Source organism: Pongo abelii, chromosome 5, assembly GCF_028885655.2.
Source record: "Pongo abelii isolate AG06213 chromosome 5, NHGRI_mPonAbe1-v2.0_pri, whole genome shotgun sequence".
Classification (NCBI taxonomy): Eukaryota; Metazoa; Chordata; class Mammalia; order Primates; family Hominidae; genus Pongo; species Pongo abelii.
Genome location: NC_071990.2, coordinates 8,335,770 through 8,360,492, shown reverse-complemented (window position 1 = coordinate 8,360,492; position 24,723 = coordinate 8,335,770). Strand labels below are relative to the sequence as shown.

Genomic DNA, 24,723 nt, shown 5'->3' with positions numbered 1-24,723 from the left:
CTAGAGTATTCGTACAAACATAGTCATAGCAGCCTTGCTCATAACTGTAAAACCTGAAATGGCTATAATACTAATCAACAGTACAATGGAAAAATAATGTATTATATTCACACAATGAAATAGTACGCAGCAGGGAAAATAAATTAGTTACATATATTTACACCAACATAGATGAATCAAAAACATAACATTGAACAAAATAAGTTAGAGAAAATTTGTGCAATTTGTTTTCATTATGTAAATATCATCAATGGAGGCCAGGCATGGTGGTTCACACCTGTAATCCCAGCATTTTGGGAGGCCGAGACAGGCGAATCACTTGAGGTCAGGAGTTCCAGACCAGCCTGGCCAACATGGTGAAATCCCATCTCTGCCAAAAATACAAAGATTAGCCGGGTGCAGGGGCCTGTGTCTGTACTCCCAGTTACTGGGGAGGTTGAGGCACGAGAATCGCTTGAACCAATATTGTGCCACGGCACTCCAGCCTGGTTGACAGAGCGAGACTCCGTGTCAAAATAAATAAATAAATAAATAAATATCATCAATGGATAAGCCTAAATCATATATTATTCATATAATAGGAAAACTATAAAGATAAAGAAAAGCAAGGAAAAAGTGAACACAACCATTTTCCTGTGACCATTGGGAGGAAAGGAGAGGTTGGGAGGAGAATGAATTCAAGAAGGGTCGGTCACAAGAGTAACATCAAGGCAATATTTTATGTCTTGACCTGGGTAATGAATTTGTGGTGGCTCTTTTTATTATTACTCTTTGCACTGGACATAAACTTTTGTGTATTCTTTTGTATGCACAATAAATTTCACAATAAAAAATAAACCAAAAGTAAAAAGCCCAAAACAGAATACATATTTTCAATAAGAAAACAATAGTGTGTGTAGGTATGTGTGTTTATGTATATATGTTATGTGTGTGTGTGTGTCACCCAATCAGACATTAAAACTTCTATAAAATCCTAACAATTAAAACTGTGGAAATAGGGTAGGAATAGACAAAAAAACTAAAACAGATTATCTAAGAACAAACATAGCCTAAAAACAGTCCCATGTATGTGTGGAACTTGTTATGTGATAGAGGGACATTGCAAATCTCTGGGGAAATGATTCAATAAATGGTACTCAGACAATAAATACACAAACAGAATGGTTAATTCTTATTTGGAATAATGTATGTGTCTTCCCAGAGAGCAGAGAGTTAGTGATGAATGCCCCATCCTTGGAGTCAGGGGGTTGCATTTCAATCCCTCCTCCAGGTACTGAGAGTAAGGGCCTGGGTCGCTTCACCTCCCTGTGACTCCCTTCACTCAGCAGTAAAATGGGGGTGATAGAATGATAGTCCTTGCCTCATGGCCTTGTTAAGATTAAGCGAAGCAATCCACTTCTAGTATTTAAAGAAGCACCTGCCCTTGGACAAATGCTCAATAAATGGCTAGCTTCCAACCTTATTTAACAGTAAGTTTCCAAAGTTATGGACTTAATGTGATAAGAGGTAAGAAAGGCTTTTAAAAATCATTATTGGTTACTTCTGTCTCAAGCAACTGACTTTGACTTTGAACAGCTTGAGAGTAGCAATTATGCCTATTCGACTTCACATATTCAGTACCTAACACAAAATTTGCCATGTAATGGATGCTCGAGAAATAGACTTTGTGTTGATTTGAACTAAGAAGCAAAGAAAAAAGTAGCATTACTAAAAAAAGGGGAAGAGTCATTGTGGGTGTTGGAAAATGCCACCACTTTTCACTACTGTGTGGAGAAAAACAAAGCAGTGTATTAAAGGCCAAATTTAATGGATTCCCAAGGTTATGCTACTGTGAACTTATGCTACTGTGGAAGAGGAATTAGAATCAGTCATTCCAAAATGTAAAATACCATGGAAGATAAAGACATAAAACAGAGTATGCTTTAAGCGAATAGCCCAATTAGCCAAACACCAGGGAGAACTTAAATCAGAATGTACCTTTATGTGAGAACAAGGAGCGATGATTAATACTGAAAGGAAAAAGGAAAAAGCACCAAAAAGGTACAGCAATTATGCAGTAATGTGCTGTCTCATAGAAAAATCACAAAAGAAAAATCTATAGTTAAATGCATCCACATAATTTACTTGTGAGATACTTGTAGATTTCCACAATTAACATAATCCGTATCAGCAAAAATCAAAACAGATGAAAAAATGTATATTGTCCATCTCTCAAAGAATATCTGTGCCAAATTAGCAAACGTTATAGCAAAATAATGTTCAGGGTTGCTTAATTCTAATATTTTGGTAATCATTGATTTGTGGTTTCATCAAAATTCAATGTCTTGGAAGAAATGTGAGTTTCTTAGTGAATTAATTGATATCATTACTAAAAATATTGAAGAAAATCTATTTTATTTGAAATTCACATCATAGACATTCCTTTAGGTGACATAAAAAATTTCATAATCTTTCATTTTTTAAATGAGATATAAATCTACAATATATAAAAATTTATAGCAACATTTTCAAAACAGTCTGTCTTCTTTTAACAAAAAACCAAACACCTCATATTCTCATTCATAGGTGGGAATTGAACAATGAGAACACATGGACACAGGAAGGGGAACATCACACTTCGGGGACTGTTGTGGGGTGGGGGGAGGGGGGAGGGATAGCATTGGGAGATATACCTAATGCTAGATGACGAGTTAGTGGGTGCAGCGCACCAGTATGGCACATGTATACATATGTAACTTACCTGCACATTGCGCACATGTACCATAAAACCTAAAGTATAATAAAAATAATAATAATAATAATAAATAAAATAAAATAAAAATATGTAGCCAAGCAGTTTAAATGTCAGGAGAACTATGATGAGATATTTCTCTCTAAAAAGGTATATTTTCAATTTCATGACCAAAAAAGAGAATCTAAGAAGCTCTGTTGATTTTGCTTTTTCATGATCATTCCAGAAATGATGTACTGTATATCAAAACTACATCTTCCAAGCTATTACATTTCACTATCTGGTTAACCTTATCAGTAAAGCACTAGAAAACAAATTCCACTCATTAGAATTTCATCCACTCTGCAGAGTTATCCTGACTATAAAGAGTTGCCCAAAACTAAGATAAATTATTATGGAGACCAGAAATGGGCTACATTAACTGTGCATGATTGGATTCAACTAGAAGAACTGAACCTATAACAAATCTTATTGTGTAATGCTGGTGATAGTGGCACAAATATAGATTAGAAAATGCTGGTTTACCTTTACCCAACACAGCATAAGTTGACTGAAAATATATCCAGATACAGACACATTTAGACTTTTAGAGTTTTTAAAAATAAGTATGTTTGAGCCACAAGGGTATCTTCATGTTCTATAACACTTCTCATACTCTTCTCTGTTTCTGAAACAAGACAGATTTGATGCAAAAATTATTATGATTCTAGCATAGTGACAAAACTAACACCTCCATAAGTAACAGAACTCATGAAAATTTAGGACTGAATTTAGATTTAGGCCAAGAGCCTAAAACACTATTGAAAGTATGGTCTTAGGAAATATATATTTTAGCCTGAAGAATTTATAGAATGGTCCCAGAAGGTTTCACTGGTATTACATAGAAGCTAGCATCCCCATGCCTATACCCTTTTCATCTTTGCCTGGATTAAGTGCAGGCAGGAGGTGGCTTTACAACTGAAATTGTGGCACAGGAAAATTATTTGTGATCTAAAATATTATGAGGATAATGCTCAAAGAACGTTAAGACTCGGTAAATATTCATGTTTACTTTGAAGAATGTAATGATCATGGCTATGATTATGACTTTTGGTAGTTCAAAAGCTCTTCTCATTTCTCTCCACACGTTAAGAAATCAGTTTGGAGTTTCACTCACAAGAGTATTCCATGCCACTCCTCACAGTTTTTCCTTTCATTCCCATAGAATGCCAAAAACTTTCAAAATGCATTACCATGCAAATGTCTTGGGTGCCTTTACTACACATTTATATTGCAAGGTAATCAATAAATTATTATTTCAATATTTATTGGAATCTCAGAATAAGAAAGAAGATAGATTACACAAATTCATCTTCTGTGATTAATGGATGTTCCAGCAGAAGGCATACACTGATGGAGTAGGTCAGTATGCAGACTATATTACTGAATATTTCAACTCGGGCTGTAAATATAGTATCTGTTTCTCTTAGGGACTGTCACACTGAGTGCAGTATAAAAGGCAATAAATTTCAACAGATTAATTAACTCTTTGGTTACTGGGGCTGTGTGTCACCTATCCTGGCACCTAATAAAAATTCCTTTAATGCCAAGACATAAAGAAGGGCCTCTTTGGAAATGAGTTATTAACAGCATTTCGTGAATAGATGGAGAAATTGTAGCCGAGCCATTTAAGTGTCATAAAGTGCAGCAAAGGCTGCTGGAGGCCTCTGAGGGACGCCAGGCAATACCATAACAATCAAATCTGAGATGGAAGAGGGATTGAGCTGTCCACTCAGAATTTTTATATTGTCAAAGAGCAGCGAGGAAATAATGTGATCAAGAAGTGAATTAACCTTGTGTGTGAAAGAAAGGGGATGATCTGATGGAAAAGGCAGTAAAGTAAAAATCACTCCATAATGCCTACATTGCAGCAGAGCCATGAGGGGCCCCTAATGTCTGCAGGCTGTCAGAGAGCAGATCCAGACCTCTAAGTACTATAAACCCATTACCTGCATTAGCCTACAATTGGAATACATTTATTCATGCTTTTTTAAGTTCTTCAGGGTCTCTGCGTTGCATACCCACAGAGCATTAATTCCTATAAATGTTCTATCTTTGCACACTCCTAAAAATGCCTATACAGTCTTGGGTGGAAATTAACATTCAGTGAGAGAGGAAGAAAGTGCTGCATATGTAGTACAAGGTTCATATCCATTATCCAGCTCATACTGTGTTGTTTAATTTAGCACCTGGGCTACTCCACCCAAATAATCTTCGGATGCTTTCTGATGAATGTCTAGATATCACATTTTTAATATTTTTCTATTTCAATGTAAGAGCTCCAACAGGCAGAAGATAATAAATATCAAATACTAACCCATGTTTTTTATTAATGGTCAGATAACTATCTTTGAAACTGTAAATTTCATTTCATCTCTTGAGGTTGCACCTCAATATATCGCACTTTTTACAAAGTCCACACATAACAATCCAAAAAGCACATAGAAATAATAATAAAATTTAAATCAATAATTTCTTTCTGAAGATAACACTTCGGCCTAAGTTACTTAGGAGAATCAAACCCAGCAAGTAGGTGCCTCGGACATAGAGCATTTTCCCTGTACCAGCGCTGCTCTGAATACTTTACATATATTAATTTAGGTCACTTTGACAACTCTATGAGGCAGGTATTGTAATTACTATCTTCATTTTATTGATGCGGAAACTGGAGCACAGAGAGGTTAACTAAATAACCCAAATACCCCAAGTTCACACAGCGGATTTAAAAACTCTGTCTAGGGGTCTGGGTTCTTAGCCACTTTGCAAAATTGCCTTGCCAAAAAAATAGTTAACAGACCCAACATACAAATGTTCTATTTGTACTCTACTAATTAATCTTAAAGTTAGGTATGACTATGCATAGATGCGTGTGTGTGTTGTTTGCAGGGATTTTACTCCTTCCGCTGTCCCTTGTTCCTCCTGTATTATCAATCCCTCTCTCTGTATGGGAATGTTCCCACTGGCATAAGATGTGCTCTAATCTCTCCTACTCTTACTTCCATCTCCTTGATCCAACACCCCACTGTAGCAACCCTTGCTCCTTCCCAGGACAACTTCTCCAAGCAGTTGTATTCACACAGTCTCTACTTCCTCATGTCCTATTCACTCATCAGCCCCTTAGGAATCTGCCTCTTCCCTCACCACCCCTCAGAAACTGCTGTGCTAAATCCAAAGGTCACTTTTATATCTTCATTCTGTTCAACCTTTTGGCAAATGGGAAACAATTACCACTCCCTCCTTCTTGGAAACTACTCCCTTTGTGGCTTCCCTGGCAACATTGCTTTCTGCCTTTCTTCCTCCTGCCGACTTTTCTGGTCTCCCTTCGCTGCCACCTCCTCCTTTCCCCGAGCCAGGGTATGGGGGTTCTTCAGGGCCTGGCTCTGGGCCTCCTCTGCCACTTCTCATCCACTCCCCCACAGTTGACTAATCCGCTACATGGATTCAAAACTCATCTTTTGGCTCATTATGCTTATGTCTTTACATCCTCTTTTCATTCCAAATGTAAATATCCAACTGCTCCCTGACATCTCAATTTAGATGTCTGACAGACCTCTCAGATTTAACATATAGAATAGAACTCTTGACTGGGGGCGATGGTCCACACCTGTAATCCCAGCACTTTGGGAAGCCAAGGTGGGTGGATCACCTGAGGTCAGGAGTTTGAGACCAGCCTGGCCAACATGGCAAAACCCCATCTCTACTAAAAATACAAAAATTAGCCAGGCTTGGTGGTGGGCGCCTGTAATCCCAGCTACTTGGGAGGCTAAGGCAGGAGAATCGCTTGAACCCAGGAGGCAGAGGTTGCAGTGAGCCGAGATCCTGCCATTGTACTCCACCCTGGTGCAGTGCAATGAGACTGCGCTGTCTCAAATGAGATAGACTGTGTCTCAAAATAATAATAATAAATAGAATAGAATTCTTAATTTTTCCACACAACTCTGGTCTTCCCACCAAAACAAAACAAAAAAAAAAGATACTACGTTCCATGCAGTTGCATAAGCCAGAAATTCAGGTCATCCTTGGTCCTCTCCATTTCTTCTCAGCTTCACATCCAATCCGTCAGCATGTTCTGTTTATTCTGATCTGTGTCATTTGTCTGATATTGGTTGAAGGGTGGATATTTTATCCAGCTCTGACCACCAGGAATGAGGGGAAGATTTTCTTCATCTATGAAAAGACACAGGAGGAAATACCTGTCTGGCCCAGGGGATGGCTGAAGCTGCTGCTGCTTTGTGGTTCTGTGAGGAGACGTCACCAACATGGCAAAAAAGCGCAGAAAGATGGTGAGGACCTGGGTATTGATTGGGCCACTGACTTGACCAGTGCTGCAGGTATACTACCTGTGCACCTCTTATTATGGGACAAAATTAACTCCTCATAACTTTAGTTGGGTCTTGTATTATTTGAAGCCAGAAGCAAACTAAGTGCCACTTCTCTTCTGTATCATTTATCTGCATAACAAATTACCTCAACATTAAGTGGTTTAAAATGACAATAAATATCTCCCAGTTCCTTTGGGTCAGGAATTCAGAAGTGGCTTAGCTGGGTGATCCTGGTTTGGGGGGTGTCTCATGAAGTTGTAGACGTGATGTCGACTGGGGCTACAGTCAGTGGAAGGCTTAACTGGAGCAGGTGGATCCACTTCCACAATGGTTCATTCACATTCACAAATTAATGTTTGCTGTTGGCAGAGGCCTCAAGCTCCTTGCATGTGGGATTCTCCGCAGGCTGCTGCAAGTCCCCACAACATAGCAGCCGACTTTTCCCAGAATGAGAGATCCAACAGCAAGCGAGTCACATAGAAGCTGTTCTTTTTAATGGCCTAACCTCAGAAATCACATAGCATCACTTCTACCACATTCTATTCACTAGGAAAGAACCACTGAGTCCAGCCCAGATATAAGAGATGGACATTAGGTGCCACCTTAGGAAAGAATTTGCAGACGTTTTTACAATTACTTTTTATTTTTTAATTGAAAAATAACTGTGCATACATACTCATGAGGTATACAGTGATGTTTCAATACATATAATGTATAGTGGTAATTATTTCAAAGCCACCACATACACCTTTTCTCACTGCATTCTAGTCCCAGTCATCTTCTTTCAGTTCCTAGAATTTGCTAAACTCCTTTTTACCTCCAAGTTCTTTCACACGTCCACACATCTGTCTGGGAGGTTTCCCTCCTGGCTGACCTTCCCTGAATACCTTGCTTTCCCCACCCCATTAATCTCTATCTTTGTCCCCTGCATGTTGCATGATGGAAGGGCCAGCTGTTGTCTAGTTTGCCATTATATGCCTAATTCTTAACACAGTGTCTGGCAGGTAGCAGGCACTCAAAAAATAGTTACTGAATGAATGAATGAAAAAAGAATATAAGTATGCATCCACAAATGTTTTTAGAGAGCTGCAAAAACCATTCAGCAAAATCATTCAGGCGAAAATGTCTAACATGATAAGGTGCTTAAGAAGTTTAATATGGAAAGTGACATTCTAGCTATCTTTTGAATATTTAAAGGGTTATCGTTGGGGAAAAGATTAAATTTATCCTTTATTATTCATGGAGTAGAATTAGAATGAATGGTTAGAAATTATGGGAAAACAGTTTAGTTGAATAAAAGAAAGACCTTTCTAACAATTAGAGTTATATAAAAAAACTGAAGCCAGTTGACTTACAAGACAGTAATTTTCCTATCATTGGAAATGTCCAAACATATATTATAAGACCACCTGCCTACCATGTCAGAGAAGAAATTCAGATATTGGATACCAAATGGACCAGATGGCCCTAGGCCCCTCCCCCACCCCTTTTGGGTTTTTTTTTTTTGCATTCTAGGATTCTGTAATACAAGCCTTAACAAAATATACATTTGTCTCAGTTCATTTGTGGTTTTATAACAGAATGCTAAAGACTGGGTAATTTATAATAATAGAAGTTTATTTTATCATAGTTCTAGAGGCTAAGAATTCCAAGATCAAGGCACTTGCAAAATCAGTATCTGGTGAGGCACCATTCCTCATTGATGACACTTTGCTACTGCATCCTCACATGGGGGAAGATGGAAGGGAAAGACAGTCAGGTAGCTCTCTGAAGGCTCTTTTACAACGGCATTAATCTATTCATAAAGGCTACACCTTTGTGAATTAATCACTTCCCAAAGACTCTTATCTTTTAATACCGTCATATTGGGGATTCAGTTTCAACACAGAAATCCTGGGTGGGACAAAACATTCAAACCATAGCATATTTTAAAAGTTCTAACAACTTGGGGAACATAACAAAGAGATAAACAATCAAGAAACATTTAAGGAAAAAAAAAGACTTCTGTCTATACTGTCATGCTTTGGGAAATCTTGTTTATGCAGAAAACAAAAACAAATTTTAATGTTTCTATTTCTAATTATTATAGTAATGTAGTTATTTTTAAAATGTAAATATTGTCATATATTGATGTAATATAGGCATTGACCTCAGAAGAACTAAAGAAATTTTAACTGAATGCTTAACTATAAGGCATATTTTCTGATTTCTCTGGTTTCTAGAAATAATAAACTACATAAGTTTCAGTTTTTAACCCCTGCACTAAAGCAATTTTTAAACCCTGCATTGAAAAAAAAAAGATTATTCTTTAAGAAATAACAGAAATATCCTTTAACAGGTGAATACACAAACAGTGGCACATCCATGCCATGGAATTTTATTCAACAATAAAAAGGAATGAACAATCAAGCCAGCAAAAGACATGTAGGAATTTTAAATGCATATTGCTAAGCAAAAAAAAAAAAAGCCTATCTAAAAAGGATATATACTGTATGATTCCAACTATATGACCTTCTGAACAAGGCAAAACTATGGAAACAGTAAAAAGATCAGTTGTTGTCAAAGGTTCAGGGGAAGGAGGGATAAATAGGTGGGGTACAAGAAATTTTTAGGGCAACAAAACTATTTTGTACGATACTGTACTGATGAATACATGTCACTATACATTTGTCTAAACTTATAATGTAAAAGAGTGGACTCTAACATAAACTTCAGTTAATAATATTGGATCAGTATTGGTTCATCAATTTTAACAAATGTACCACACTCATGCAAGATGTTAATAATAGAGGAAAATAGATGAGAGGGAGTATATGGGAACTCTGTACTTTCTGCTCACACTTTGTGCAAACCACTACACAGGTTCCATATGATATATATATATATGCAATATATGTTTTATTACATATATAAATGATTGCAGTGATATTTAAGTACAAATTGTAAGAAATAAGTACTAAGGTATTTGAATCAGGCAGAGAAAGAGGCAATAATTAGGTGTAAAACAGTTGATCCAAACTTTAAAAGACTGTAGAATTTGGAGGAAAAAAAAAAAAAAACAGAAAAAAAAGATACAATCTAAGCTAGTGAAACAAAACAAAGAAGGCACAAAAGGGGAAACGCTACTAGTAGGGGTACTTCTACCAATAATAAAGAATATTACAAATATTCATATATGACACTGAAGAAATTGGCCTTGATTGGGCTTGTGAATTATTGATGAATTCAAAAAATAATTTAATTGACCAAGACACTGTGATAGGGTCACAATGTTTCCAGATGTTCCTAGTCATCAACTCTGCCCTCAAAAAGCTTGCCGGATGGCATGTGCTGCCACTCTTCAAAGTCATAAAGATGAGAATTCATGATTTCATAAAACAAAGAGTAAATCAAGGAAGTAGGGTAAACATTTGGACAGCAGACTGCACAACTCTACCAACCCCCACTACTGCTAGTCAGGCAGAACTTGCTGGCTTAGGTGTCAGCACAGCAGCCCTACTCCTACCTGAACTCTGCCAGGTGACACAGTTCTGCGTTCTTCTAGGAAACACCTGGACAACAGTCCATGCTATTTCATCCACCCCTGCTGCTCCTAGTCAGACAAGACTTATTGGTATGGGTGGCACCCAAGCAGGGGAGGAGCTCCCACTCCCAGAACACTGAGAGGAGTGAGACACGTGAATTCATGGGCCGATGGGGGAATAAGATATGCCTCCTTCTGCAGGGCCAGTTGGGAAAAGGTATGGCCTGTCTGCCAACCATGGCCTCTCCCTGAGGGAAAGAAACGTGAGTGTGGCACCAGTTATCAGAGGAGGCTCCTCCAAGGCTCTGGAGCAAACCTGTGAAGATGTCATCTCTCTCCCCCCATCATACAGCACTACTGAGAATGTGCTAAAATACAAAAGAGCCACATGACTGAGTAAGAGCCTATCTGCCAGCCTTCACTATTAAGTGCCATCTACCGGATCACAGCCCAAATTACAATACCAAAAATATTTTGCCAGTATACAGTGTCTGTGAAACCCTAGGCAAAAATCCAGCCACAAATAAAGATCCTATATAGAGCCTTGGCACTCTGAAAGTATCTAGAAATGAAGCCAACTGACTATATTTATCTTACATCACAGTTAAAGGAACACCAGCTCTCTCAGATGAGAAAGAATAAATGCAAGACATTCTGGCTTTTTCTGGCAACTGAAAAAGCCAGAGTGTCCCCTTACCTCCAAACAAATGCACTAGTCTCCCAGCAATGGTTCTTAACCAGACTGAAATTATTGTAATGACAGAGCTAGAATTCAGAATCTGGATGGCAAGGAAGCTAATCGAGACCCAGGAGAAAGTTGAAAAACAATCCAAGAAATCCAGTAAAATGATTCAAGACCTGAGAGGTAAAATAGTCATTTTTAAGAAAGAACCAAACTGAACTTCTGGAATTAAAGAATTCTCTACAAAAATTTCATAATATAGTCAGAAACATTAATGACAGAATAGACCAAGCTGACAAAAGAATCTCATAGCTCAAAAACCAGCTCTTCAAGTCAACTCAGTCAGACAAAAATATAGAAAAAGGAATTTCAAAAAATGAACAAAACCTCCGATAAATATGGGAGATTATATAAAGAGACCAAATCTATGACTAATTGACATTTCTGAGAGAGAAGAGGGAGTAAACAACTTGACAAACATATTTAAGGATATAGTCCATGAAAATTTCCTCAGTCTCACTAGAGGGGTGGGCACACAAATTCAAGAAAGACAGAGAACCCCTGTGAGCTAATGTACAAGATGACCATCTCCAAGATACATAGTCATAAGATTCACCAAGGTCAATGCAAAAGAGAAAATCTTAAAGGCATCTAGAGAGAAAGGTCAGGTCACTGATAAAGAGAATCTCAGCTGGGCACAGTGGTTCACACCTGTAATCCCAGCACTTTGGGAGGCTGAGGCAGGTGGATTGCCTGAGCTCAGGGGTTTGAGACCAGCCTGGGCAACGTGGCAAAACCCTGTCTCTACTAAAAACACAAAAATTAGCTGGGTATGGTGGCACATGCCTGTAATCCCAGCTGCTTGGGAGGCTGAGGCAGGAGAATTGCTTGAACCCAGGAGGCAAAGTTTGCAGTGAGCCGAGATCGTGTCACTGCACCCCAGCATGGGTGACAAAGCAAGACTCTGTCTCAAAACAAACAAACAAACAAAAAGAGAATCTCAGGAAACCATCAGCAGGCATCTCAGCAGAAGCCTTATAAGCCAGAAAGGAAACATCCTCAAAGAAAAGAAATTCCAGCCAAAAGAATTTCATATCCCTCCAAACTAAGCTTAAGAAGCAAAGGAGAAATAAAATTCTTCTCACAAAAGCAAACATTAAGAGAATTCATTGCCACCAGATCAACCTTACGAGAAATCCTTAAGGGAGTGCTAAACATGGAAATGAAAGGTTGATACCTGCCAGCACAAAAACACACTCAAGTACATAGCCCACAGAAAATACGAAGCAATTACACAATCAAGTCTACAAAACAACCAGCTAACAACATGATGACAGAATCATAACCTTACATATCAATACTAATCCTGAATGTAAATGGTCTAAATGTCCCACTTCAAAGGCATAGGGTGGCAAGGTAGATAAAAACACAAGGCCCAAAGTAAAGGGAGAAAGATCTACCATGCAAACAGAAAACAAAAAAAGAGCAGGAATCACTATATTTACATCACATAAAACAGACTTTAAATCAGTAACAATCAGGAAGCACAAAGAAGGGCATTACAAAATGACAAAGGGTTCCAGTCAAAAAGAAGACTTAACTATCCTAAATATATATCCACCAAACACTGGAGCACCGAGATTTATAAAAAATGATCTTCTTGACCTATAAAAAGACTTGACCCGTCACAGAATAATATTAGGGGACTTTAACACTATTTGACAGCATTGGACAGATCATTGAGGCAGAAAACTGACAAAAAAATTCTGGTCATAAACCTGACACTTGAACAACTGGACCTAATAGACATCTGCAGAATACTCCACCCACAAACCACAGAATATATATTCTTCTCATCTGCACACAGAACATATTCTAAGATTGACCACATGCTTGGTCATAAAGCAAGGCTTGACTTCCAAAAGAATTGAAATCATACCAAGCACATTCTCGGATTAGTGCAATAAAAATAGAAATCAATACCAAGAATATCTCTCAAAACTACACAAAAACATGAAAGTTAAACAAACTTCTCCTGAATAACTCTTGGATGAACAATGAAATCAAGGCAGAAATAAAAAACATTATTTAAAATTAATGAAAACCGAGACACAACTTACCATTATCTTTGGGGTGCAGCTAAAGCAGTGTTAAGAGGAAAATTTAGTGCTAAACACCTTCATCAAGAAGTAGAAAGAGGCTGGGCATGGTGGCTCAGGCCTGCAATCCCAGCACTTTGGGAGGCCGAGGCAGGTTGATCACTTGAGGTCAGGGGTTCAAGACCAGCCTGGCCAACATGGTGAAAGCCCCTCTCTACTAGAAATACAAAAATTACCTGAGCATGGCAGCGGGTGCCTGTAATCGCAGCTACTTGGGAGGCTGAGGAAGGAGAAGCGCTTGAATCCGAGAGGCAGAGGTTGCAGTGAGCCAAGAGCATGCCACTCCATTCCAGCCTGGGCAACAGAGGGAGACTGTCTCAAAAAAGAAGAAAAAAGAAGAAGAAGTTAGAAAGATCTCAAATTAATGATCTAAAATCACATCTAAAGGAACTGGAAAAAAAAAAAGGAAAAACCAATTCCAACACTAGAAGAAGAAAAGAAATAACTAAAAATCAGAATAAGAAAAGAACTACACAAAATTGAGATGCAAAAGTCCATACAAAAGATCAATGAAACTAAGTTTGTAATTCAAAAGAATAAACAAGATTCAAAGACTGTTAGCTAGATTAACTAAGAAAAAAACAGAGAAGATCCAAATAAGTGCAATCAGAAATGACAAGACTGATCCCACAGAAATACAAAAGATCTTCAGAGACTATTATGAACATCTCTACTCACACAAATTAGAAAATCTAGAGGAAATGGATAAATTCTTGAAAACATACAACCTTCAAAGATTGAACAAGGGAGAAAGTGAAAACATGAAGAGACCAATAACAAACTCCAAAATTGAATCAGTAATAAAAACCTGACAGCCAACAAAAGCCCTAGAACAGATGGATTCACAGCCAAATTCTACAAGACATACACATAACTGGTACCAATCCTACTAAAACTATTCTAAAAAATCAAATAGGAGGGGCTCCTCCCTAACTCATTCTATGAAGCCAGTATCATCCTCATGCCAAAATCTGTCAATTTTCATCTGAAAATCTGAAATTTCCTCTGAAATTTCATCAAATTTCAATCTGTCTTTTCATCTGTCAATGAAAAAAAAAAAACCTGAAGCCAATAACTCTGACAAACATAGATGTGAAAAACCTCAACAAAATACTAGCAAACTGAATCTAGCAGCACATCAAAAAGCTAATTCACAACCAGGCATGGTGGCTCACACCTGTAATCCCAGTACTTTGGCAGGCCAAGGTGGGCAGATCACTTGAGGTCAGGTGTTCAAGACAAACTTGGCCAACATGATGAAACCCTGTCTCTACTAAAAATACAAAAAAATAGCTAGGGGTGGTGGTGTGTGCCTGTTATCCCAGCTACTCGGGAGGCTGAGGTGGGAGGATTGCTTGAGCCCAGAAGGCAGAGGTTGAGGTGAGCCGAGATTGCACCACTGCACTCCAGGCTGGGTGACAGAGCAAGACCCTGTTTCCAGAAGAAAAAAAAAAAAAAGTGAATTCACCAGGATCAAGTAGGCTTTATTTCTGGTTTGCAAGGTTGGTTCAACATACGCAAATCAATAAATGTGATTCACCACATAAGCAGAAAAGCAGAAACCCTATGATCATCTCAATAGATATATTAAAAGATTTTGATAAAACTCAACATCCCTTCATTATAAAAACCCTCCACAGACTAGGCATTGAAGGAACATACCTCAAAATAATAAGAGCTAACTATGACAGACTCACAGCCAGCATCATATTGAATGGGAAAAAGCTGGAATCATTCCCCTTGAGAACTGGAACAAGACAAATATACCCACTCTCTCTACTCCCATTCAACATAGTACTGGAAGTCCTAGTCAGAGCAATCAAGCAAGATAAAGAAATAAAAGGCATCCAAGTAGGAAAAGAAGTCGTCAAACTATCTCTGTTCACTGACAACATGATTCTATACTTGGAAAACTCTGAATACTCCATCAAAAGAGTCCTAGAACTGACAAACAACTTTAATATAAAGTTTCAGGACACAAAATCAATGTAGAAAAATCAATAGCATTTCTATACACCAATAATGTCCAGGCAGAGAGTCAAATCAAGAACACAGTCCCACTTAACAATAGCCACTAAGAAAATGAAATACCTTGGAATACAGCTAACCAAGGAAGTGAAAAATCTCTACAAGGAGAACTGCAAAACATTGCTGATAGAAATCAGAGACAACACAGACAAATGTAAAAACATTCCATGCTCATAGACTGGAAGAATCAATATTGTTAAAACAGCCATATTGCCCAAAGCAATTTACAGATTCAATGCTATTCCCATTAAACTACCAATGTCATTCTTCATAGAATTAGAAAAAACTATTCCAAAATGGAAACAAAAAGGAGGCTGAATAGCGAAAGCAATCCTAAGCAAAAAGAACAAAGCCAAAGGCATCACACTACCTGACTTCAAACTACACTATAAGGCTACAGTAACCAAACGGCATGGTACTTGTACAAAAACAGACCCATAGACGAATGGAACAGAATAGGGAACTCAGAAATAAATCTGCACACCTATAACCTTCTGATCTTCAACAAGGCCAGCTGAAACAAGCAATATGGAAAGGAATCTGTATTTAATAAATGGTGCTGGAATAACTGGCTAGAAATATGCAGAAGAATGAAACTGGACCCATACATTTCACTATATACAAAAATTAACCAAAATGTATTAAAGATTTAAATATAAGACCTCAAACTATTAAAACCCTAGAAGAAAACCTAGGAAATATCCTTCTCGGCATAGGACTTAGCAAAGAACTTTTGACTAAGTCCCCAAAAGCAATTGCAAACAAAAAAAAATTGATAAGTGGGACTTAATTGAACTAAAGAGCTTCTGTACAGCCAAAAGAAACTATCAACAGAGTAAAGAGACAACCTACAGAATGGGAGAAAACATTCACAAACTACATATCCAACAAAGGTCTAATAATAAGAATCTATAAGGAACTTAAACAAATCAACAAACAAAAACCAAATAGCCCATCAAAAAAATGGGCAAAGGACATAACAGACAATTCTCAAAAGAAAACATATAAGCAACCACAAACAGATGAAAAAATGCTCATCATCACCAATCATCAGACAAGTACAAACTAAAACCACAATAAGATATCTACTCACACCAGTCAGAATGGTTATTATTAAAAAGTTAAAAAACAACACATGCTGGCATGGCTGCGGAGGAAAGGGAATGCTTATACACTGTTAGTGGGGATGTAGATTAGTTCAACCATTGTGGAAATCAGCTTGGAGATTTCTCAAACAACTTAAAATAGAGCTACCATCCGACCCAGCAATCCCATTACTGAGCATAAACCCAAGGAAAATTAGATCATTATGCCAAAAAGACATATGAATTTGTATGTTCATAGTCACGCTATCCACAATAGCAAAGACATGGAATCAATCCAGGCACCCATCAATGGTGGGTTAGATAAAGAAAATGTGGTATATGATATACATATGATATACATCATGGAATTTCATGTAGACATAAAAAAGAACAAAATCATATCCTTTGCAGCAACATAGATGGATCTGGAGGCCATAATCCTAAGCCAATTAATGCTGGAACAGAAAACCAAATACCACGTGTTGTCACTTGTATGTGGGAGCTAAATATTGAGCACATCATAAACATGGGAACAATGCACACTGTGGATTACTAGAGTTGGCGGGGGATGTGGATTGAAAAACTACCTCTTGTGTACTATGCTCACTACCTGGGTACAATATACCCATGTAACAAACCTGCACATGTACCCCCTGTATCTAAAATAAAAGCTGAAAAGAAACTAGTCATCCTTGACAAAGGCTTTCTTGTCCTACTACTCACTATATATGCATTAAGATTGACATATACAGCTATGTGCTCTTAATGGGGAAAATTGTTTCTGCTTGGACTGTTTCCTTCAGCATGAAATGGTGCTGTTTGGGTCTGAAATGTTTCATCCACTTTTATTTCTATTCTACTTATTTGTTGGTATGTAACCATTCCAACCTCAGCCTACAGGTGTAAGTAGCTATTGACATGGGTGCTCATTCTGTATTGCTCCTTCTATAGGGAATTGCATGACCAAGAAGGAGCAGTTTTAGCCATTAATAGCCCCAAGGTTTGACAAGGCCTGATAAGGAGCACTGGTCTGGAGTAGGGTGTCTGAAGGTTGAGAACCCTAAATGGTTATCTAGTTCGTTTCTATGATACAGGGGTCCCTTGTACAATAATGTCTCAGAAAAGTGACTATTCTCATGTCTGCTCTGTACTTCACAAGACAACCCATTCCATTTTGGAAAATTACTATGCTTAAAATCAGGGGAACAAGAAATTATGTATTCTATACCTCAGTTTAGTTCTAGCTATGCCTTCCAGAGGCACATAAGTCTAATTTCTTTTTATCTAATGGACATTAAATTACTTGAGGACAATAATTGCATGCTCATTTCTTTCAATGATTCTTCATTACATTATAGTTTCTGGATCCTAGAATAACATAGTCATTCTGTTCTGAATAGAAATTTGGGTTTGGAAGACTAAAGTTTAAACTTATACCATGCCTACAAACATTTGGCCTTTGCTTCCCTTCCCCACAATCAATTTGAAAGGAAAAGTTGATTATACTGAATATGTCATGACTAAATGCATGATGATTAAATAGACCAAAAAATATAGATATAAATGTATGTGAATAAAATATCAACGTAAGAATAACAGCTATAAATACAAATATATATGAATAGACCACCAAAAAGTTGTATATTTTATACAGCCTAAGCCCCTGTTTTGGCTGAATCTAGTTTTTTCAACTATAAAATCTAAGAAATCTCTATTATGTATCATTAGATTTAAAAAGGCAGATGCAGAAAATCATGTATTATGTTACTATTTTAATTTTTTAAAAGAAAATATGTTTGTGTGTGGATGTAATTATTATGGATATAATATTGCTGGAAATAAATTAAGATACTGGTAACAACATTAGTTGCCTGAGAAGAGGGGAAGTTGGTGAATGAATAAGGCCAAGGGTGTGTAATCAACTTTACTTTACAGAAGCTTTTGCGACTTTTGAATTCTTAATTGTGTGGATATATTTCATAATCATAAGTAACATTAAAACTTAAATAAGACAATAAATAAAAATATAAAGTAATTAAACAATCACACAAATGCCAGAATAAAACATGTCTGGTGCATTTTATCTCACCAGTAGTATGATGCATAGCCTATTAATTAAGCACATGGGAAAATGAAATAATCCAAGTATTGAATTCAGTCCCCAAATTGCTGACTGTCTTCCAAGGTTCACATCCAGACCAAGATTCATCCCTATATATACACAGACATGGAGGATGTAAAGTAATCCTCGTGTTCAAGTTTCAAAATTACAGTTCTATATTAATATAATTATTTTTTAATTTTCATGCCTTTAAATATTTCATCACATATTGGATTGTGCATGTAAATCTTGGTTGGAAGTTTCAAACAATTTAAAATGATGATATCATTGCTCATTTTAGCAATGTCAGTAACTAACATGATCAATGGTTTGATAAGATTGATAATCAGAAATATATTTTTAAAGGTATAAGAAAATTACCTTCAAATTGTAGTGTTTGTTTCATAAAGCCATGAACAAATACACTTTCTTCCATTGTTGAGATTCAGAATGTGACTGAATCATTATTTTTCAGTAAGTCAAAAACTAAGGGAATAACACACAGATGTGCACTGCAAGCACAGTCATGTTAGGAATTTGTAACCTAGCATAATCCAATGACGGGTTTAGAAGTCATTCTTTCAACTAAACATACAACAGACAAATTGTATCAAATAACTGCCCCTGCTAAATATCAAGTTATAAGCAGAAATCATTGAGTCATTAAAGATACTCTATTCTAGCTCTCATATACAAATCTGTTCATTTAGCATATATTCACTGACTGCCCTCTATATGGCAAGACAGTGAAAACAAACAGAAAACATGGTCACTGCCTTCAAAGAGTTCCTATCCCAGTAAAGGAGGGAGAGAAATGTACCAACACTGCAAAACACCAAAATTACTGCTCTAATAGAAGCAAACAGACGTGAGTATAAAAATTTTGTGGTGGCCCAAGAGAGGGAATTGTTAATCTACTTGGCAAAGGGGAATGGAGAGGGATCTTTAGGAAGATGCTACTTCTCACAGTAATAAAGCTTGACAGTGGCAGAGCCTTCGTTCGAATTTAGATCTCTGGATTTCCAGGTAGTATTCATTTTGCTACACTGCTCACTAACAAACTGATCAAAGATCACTGATACTATTAGCTACAGCACACACGCATATGAGTGAGATTTAATTTAAGCAGTGTTTTAAGCAGTGTCTTGCTAACAATTACCTACTATACAGAATGAAGACCTTTTCAACAACTCAAACTTTATACCTAAAGCACTTAACACTCATACACATCCATACTGTGATATGCATATGTGTGTGTACCTATAGTTTCACACAGAAGTTAATAGATATCAATAGCTAGTGATAAGTATTATTTCAAAGCTAGAGTCCAATTCGGTTTATCTGCAATCACTTTGGTGCTGAAAGCTTATTAACTAACAAGCTACTAGACTGTGCTGCTGCAAAACCATTATCCCAGCAGGATACTATACTTGGATTGGAACCAAAGATGAATCTTTTCATTATCATCTTCTTTCTTACTAACAAAAAACATTTCAGAGGGATTACCTGGCTTAATCAGCTAATTCAATACATAACTAACTTGGCTACTTAGATTATTCAAATATACTACCCTCGTCAAATGTATGCAAAGAAAACAATTAAAACCCCTGATGCTATGCGTGACAGGTAAGAAGTAAGCACTAGCACACACCAAATGCCAATTCCCATCAGGTGGTGAAAGACTAAGTTTGGCACTACAGTGGATAACGCTTACTCTTCCACACAACTGAAAATACTGTAGTAATTTAAAGCCTCAAATTGGCTTTAAAGAAAGAATGGCACAGTATTCAGGCTCAGAGATAACAGCAACAATAATAGTTAAAGATCAGTGGACAGTGCCACCCAAAAAATCTAAAACAAGCAGATGCAGCTTGCGTCCAAGTCTTGGTATTCTCAAAGCTCCATCAAGCTCCTTTAACAGGGTGTGGTGGCTCAGGCCTGTAATCTCAGCACTTTGGGAGGCTGAGGAGGGTGGATCATTTGAGATCAGGGGTTTGAGAGGAGCCTGGCCAACATGGTGAAACCTCGTCTCTACTAAAAATACAAAAATTAGCCAGGCATGGTGGCACGTGCCTGTAGTCTCAGCCACTCGGGAGGCTGAAGCAGGAGAATCCCTTAAGCCCAGGAGGTGGAGGTTGCAGTGAGTCGACATCGTGCCACTGCATGCCAGCCTGGGCGACAGAGTGAGATCAGTCTCAAAAAAAAAGAAAAAAAAAAGAATAGCCTTTAAGATAATATGAAAATTTTTGTTAAAGTGAAGCATCTATCCTCCCAGAATCAGGTATTCTTCACACAGGTTATATTCAGCAGCATGCTCTTAGAAATAGAGCTTGTGTCTAACGTTTAAGTGGTGCCAGCCAGGCTCATTCCCCAGTCCCTTAGCTATTTATGCTGCCACACGTGTAACTAAAACTTCTCCTATTATGTCACAAGCCTGGAAAATACACTGTTATTATTCCATTATTTTTATCAACTTAAGACCACACAAGTTTTTTTAAAGGGTAAAAAATTACACCATCTTCTTTCTACATCATGACATGCTAAGATGGAAGAAACCAAAATACTACTATTTTTCTTCAAGCTATGCTGGTCCTGACCGCCTTTTATTCCTCCCTGATGAATCCAATAGGCTATTGCTACAAGAAGACATTTAAAGTAATATTTCTTTTCCATATGAGTTATATAATCCTAAATGTCCAAACGAATGAAAGCTGGCCATTCTATTTCTAAAAGAAGTTAGATTACTGTTAAGACCTAAATCACATCAAAATAATCACACAAAGTAGAAATAGAAAAACAGAAGATATATCTGTGTGTGTGTATGTGCATACACACACATATATACACATACACACAAAAGAGCTTACTTTATGAAAGACTGTTGTGATGAAAGCAAACTAAAGGCAGCTGAACCATGGTCACAAATTATTTTGTTCTGATGAAAATTGATTCAAAGAACTTCTGAGGTAGGGAAGGGAGCTGGTAAAAGGATTATTGAGAAAAGAGACAAGAATGTTTCTTTAAATTCAATAGTCATATTAGCAATTTATGAACTTGATTATACCTTTGAAATGAACAATAACTCAGTAACAACTCCAATAGAAAGATAGTATATTTTTATGATATGGGATAACCATATTGGCAATTCAAGGATGTAACAAACATGACTCAAAGAAGAAATGATTCATAATAAACATAAGCTGAGTACAAATTTCTTATAAGACCAGTTTTTAAAAAAAAAAACTAATTCAAAAAGCCATGAAAAACCTTCATCACATCAAACCTCATTCTCAGAAAATACAAAGAAAATTCTTGTATTTTCCTCTTCCTCTGTACAGAAATAACAAGAATCTTAGCATGCATAATAATACAATAAAGTAAACTAGGATTGCTAAGTCATTAGTAACATTAGTGACTCATGAAAAAGTGAGCTAATATTCATCTAGAGTTATGCATTTATCATTATGGCTTTTTGGATTGCTTTTCTGGTCGTTGATGATTGTCTTTCTGTTTAAGAACTTTAGCCTTAAAGCTTAAAGAAGTAATTGTGTCTTTAAATATTACATTCAAATATCTTAAAAGATTAAAAGAAATATCTGCAACATATACTCTTCGGACTTCATTTACCTGTATTTATTCAACTGTAGAAATTTTTTTTCTGGAGTACAGAGGACACAGAAATAGTTATTTCCACCTATCTTTCCGTCATGAATTAGTCCAGTATTAGCTATAAACAGAAACTGAACAAATTCTTTACAAGTTCTTTGACTCTTTGTTTCTTTAAAATGCAAAAATACAATATATTTTGAAAGCAGTTTTTATATCAATTATATAAATATTATTTCATATATTTATTTATAATGTTATGTATATTTAATGTATGTATATGTTATGCTATTAATTTCTTTGCAAAAACAGTAGAATGCATTTCACATGTTGATTTTAGATTTTTGCATACTTTCTAGCATTAAATGTAGCAAACTGCCTTTAACTGCAATTACAACTAACCAAAATTAGTATGATTTCCACATATCAGATTAATATTATAATAAAATCTTTTAATTTATTGATTACTAAGTCAATTTTTAAAAGATCTAAAATAAAAATTTAACATATGTTATAGCCAAATGAAAGCTTTGAAAATAACTATAAATTTTACTTTATTCAATTATATAAATGAATTGAAACTTGCATTTCCATAACAGCATTTGAGATGAAATTTGTTGATAAAGATTTATTTTCTTTAATACTTCTTCCTTTCAAATAGGTACAAGACTGATTTGTCTAACTCTGGGTTCTGCTAAGTAGCAATTGTTTTATTCCAAAGATGCAGAGTGGCTGTCTAATCTCTGCTGTAATATTGTCTCCTAGGACACCAACATGAAGCTTCTAGAATTTATGATACATTGTCCTGGATCAACCACTACAACAAAAATTGAAAGTTCTTTATATCTCTGGAAGACCTTATTTATTGAATTCATCTGGAAATATCAAACAATCACTTTTCGACAGGAATTTACATTTCACTTGTTTTAAAATAATGTACTTCCAGTTAGCAAATGGTCACAATCTGTGTCCAGAAAATAGACGAAAAACAACAAAACTCCAAAAGAGTAATTTTCATCTTTAGTGTGTCCTGAGAAGCAGATTTCTCATTGGAAACAACGCAAGCAAGAGGAGAGTGCAGCAACATCATGAAAGTATTGAAAGAAAAACATCCATCATCCTAGAAGTTAAAATCCAGTGAAAATAACTTTCAAAAACAAAGATGAACTAAAGACCTCAAAATATATGTGAAAATTAACTCAAAATGGATCACAGACGTAGATGTAGAACCTAAAACTGAAAACTTCTAAAGTAAAATAGGAAATATCTTTGTGACACTGAAGCAAAGATACATTATTAGGTTTCTGCAAAAGTAATTGCAGTTTTTCCCATGGAAAGTAATGGCCAAAATCACAATTACTTTTGCAACAACCTAATAGCTATGACACAAAAAGCACAATCCATCAAAAATAAATTAATTAATTAATATTACACACATCAAAATTAAGAATTTCTCTTCAAAAGACATCATGAAAAGAATGATAAAACAAGCATCAGCATGGAGTAAAATATTTGCAAGCTGCATTTCTGATAAAATGGCTTGGATCTAGAATATATAAAGAATTCTCAAAATGTGATAATAAGAAAAGCTTACTATGGGAGGTTATAAATATGTTAATTTGCCTGACTGTAGTAATCATTTCACTATGTAAATGTATATGAAAACATTAGGTTTTACATCCTAAGTATAGAAAATTTTTAAAAAGAAATAAAACAGTTGAAAAAATTTTAAAGGTTAAAAAAATTTTTTTTAATGGGCAAAAAATGTGAATAAATGCTTCACCAAAGAAGATCTACAGAAGTCAATAAAGCATATGAAAAGATGCTCAATAAGTTAATAAGCATATGAGAAGTATTTAATATTATTAGGCACTATAGAATTGCTAATTAAAACCACAGTGTGATACTACTAAGCCTTTTAAAATGGCTAAAATGAAAAAGACTGGACCAGTCTTTTGGCTAGGATGGGAAGTGAATAGAATTCTCATCTACTGCTGTTGGGAATGTAAAATGGTATAAGCATTTTGGAAAATAGTTTAGCAGTTTCTTTTTCTTTTCTTTTTTTTTTTTTTTTTTTTGAGACGAAGTCTTGCTCTTGTCCTGCAGGTTGGAGTGCAATGGCATGATCTCGGCTCACTCCAACCTCTGCTACCTGGGTTCAAGCGATTCTCCTGCCTCAGCCTCCCGAGTAGCTGGGATTACAGGCACCTGCCACCATGTCCGGCTAATTTTTGTATTTTTAGTAGAGACAGGTTTTCACCATGTTGGCCAGGCTGGTCTCGAACTCCTGACCTCAGGTGATCCGCCCACCTCGGCCTCCCAAAGTGGTGGGATTACAGGCATGAGTCACCGTGCCTGGCCAGCAGTTTCTTAAAAAGTTAAATACACAGCTATGTGACAAAACTAGTCCACTTCTAGGTATTAATATTTACCCAAGAGAAATGGCA

At 36.5% G+C, this 24,723-nt stretch overlaps 1 long non-coding RNA gene across 2 annotated transcripts in view; it reads right to left on the bottom strand.

The window, feature by feature from the left end:
- The window catches only part of LOC134761647 (uncharacterized), a 350,936-nt gene that overhangs the window by 312,918 nt on the left and 13,295 nt on the right, over positions 1–24,723 (bottom strand). For both annotated transcript variants that reach the window (XR_010140563.1, XR_010140564.1), the window contains one exon: positions 13,633–13,768. This is a non-coding gene — a long non-coding RNA (uncharacterized LOC134761647). The remainder of the gene's footprint in view (positions 1–13,632; positions 13,769–24,723) is intronic.